Here is a 2,480-nt window from a genome sequence, read left to right on the forward strand (position 1 = left end):
ATATGACAAATGTGATAAAAATGTGACAAAATTATTACATAAATATGAAAAAATAGAGCAAAATTTGATAAATTTGACAATAAAATGACAGTTATTTTGGTCATAAAATATTATAAAAATTAAAATATAACAGATGGCAGAAATTTGACATTAAAGTGAAAAAGATATCTTACAATACTATAAATAAAAACTGACAAAAAATGACAAAAATTCACAATAATGACAAAACTTGAAAACAAAACTTTGACAAAAATTTGACATCATTATGGGAAATATGACAAATGTGCTAAAAATATGGCAACTTTAATAACTTATAAAAAAATAGCAAACAGGACCAAATTTGGCAAAACGATGACAAAAATCTGCAATACTATGAAAAAAGTATTACAAATGTGAAAAAAAGGCAAAAATATGACAAAATTATGGCAAAATCAGATTCCAGCAAAGTTACACGATTTGTCTATGTATCGTGTGACCAACATCTTTTAAATAAGTCTTGGTGAATCTCGTTTTTGAGCTTTTTTTTCCTCAGATTCAAGCTTTTTTTGCTCAAATCTGAAGAAAAAAGCTTAAATCTGAGAGATGCACTCCACACGGTTTGTATAACGTTGCCGAAATCTGGACAAAATATGAAATTGTCAAATCTTTAACAAAAAAACAAACAAAATTATTACAAAAATTGACAAAACTTTGTTATAGCAGATTTTTGTCATTTTATTGTCAATTTTTGTCAGAATTTTGTCATTTTTTCATTTATCGTGTGTTTTTTCATTGGTCTGCACGATTTCTTTTCACTGGATTGTCAACATTTTTTTATGGTTTTGACTTTTATTTGTTTCGATTATAGTCGATTCAACATCTTCATGTCATTCGCGACTTATATCAACGATGCAGTTTGCTGCATATGGAAATTGCCAAAATCTAATGGGGTATGTACTACAACCTTATAGCATTGTCTTTGTTTTGTCATATTTGTCATGACGTTAACATTTGTCATATTTTTGTGACATATTTTTCATTATTTTCGTGGGTTTTTAGTCATATTTTGTAAAAATTTTGTCATTTTATTGTCGTATTTATCACCATTTTGTCATTTTTTGAAGTATTTTTGTAAAAATTTTGTAATATTTTTATCCCATTCTTCATAATTTAGCCAGATTTCATCATATTTTTGTCATAGTTTTGATAGAACTTTGTCATACTCTAGCACATTTGTCATATTTTTGGTCGTTTCAATGTCATGTTTTGCCATATTTTTACAACATTTGTCGTATTTTTTCATAGTTTTATCACTGATCACACTGACATGACACTTAGAATAAAAAATGCCATCATTTTCTTGCTAACTTTTCCACCTACCGTCGATTTTGCGAACCATTTGAAAAAAAAATGCCCTGTAACTAAAATGTACCTTTTTAGCCCGATTGTATCATCTAAATTGCCTATTTTTCCTTAAAAGTTGGATGGTCCACCAAACGAAATCGAGTGTCCAGCTAGTATGCAAGGTTGCCAAAATACCAGAAAAATCTATAATTTCACATGATTTCGAGCCAATTTTCATCACAGAATCTGTGTCACAGAATACAGAATTTTGGAAATATACATAGATTTCACAGATTTTTTTGAATTTTGTACGTATTTCCAAAATTATAAATTTTATGTCAACATAAATTTGGGGTTTCTAACTTGTTTTTAGGAAAAACATACTAAAATTGATAATGTTTATTGATTATTTCTGAAATAAAATGTAAAAATTGCGGCTTATTGCGTCATGACCTTTCAAAGAAATTTATGCTATTCCCATCACAGAATTTTTGAGTAAAATCTCTTAAAATCAGATTTTTTTTGCAAAACCACAAAAATTTGTTTAGCAACCTTTTTGTTATTATTAAGTCATATTTGTATATTTTTTTTTTAATATTTGCCCAAATATTAGTTCTTTCAGATTTTTGTCACTTTATTGTTAAATTTTGATTATAATTTTGACATATTTCTCAAAATTTTGTCCTACTTTTATCACATTTTTCAAAGTTTTGTCAATTTTTTTTTCATTTTTTTCTCATAATTTGTAATACTTCTAGAGTTTGATTTGATTAGGTGATATGAGTCACTTAACTATTTTAGAGAAAATCACTTTGGAAGTTTCGAAACACCGCTAAAATTCTAGTTTTAAAGCCATGCACAGTGGTCAAAAATGCGAAAAACGCGATCGTTGCTTATAACTTTTTTAGTTCACATTTTAGCTTATTGGTGTCTTCGGAGAAGTTTGTCAGTAAAATCAGCTCTATAATAAAAAAACTTTTAGTTTTCTGATTAATCCCCCTACAAGTGAGATAAAATTTCTAACTTCTCTGTTATAGGTTTTAGCTCTTGGATGTCTTCGACAAACTTGTTTAAAATCAAATTTTCTACCACTTTGTCTCAGATGTTAAGGTTCTAAAATAATTATTCTCCGAGTTATCGGCTGAATAATAAACTTT

The sequence above is a fragment of the Uranotaenia lowii genome, chromosome 1 (assembly GCF_029784155.1).
Source record: "Uranotaenia lowii strain MFRU-FL chromosome 1, ASM2978415v1, whole genome shotgun sequence".
NCBI classification, from domain to species: domain Eukaryota; kingdom Metazoa; phylum Arthropoda; class Insecta; order Diptera; family Culicidae; genus Uranotaenia; species Uranotaenia lowii.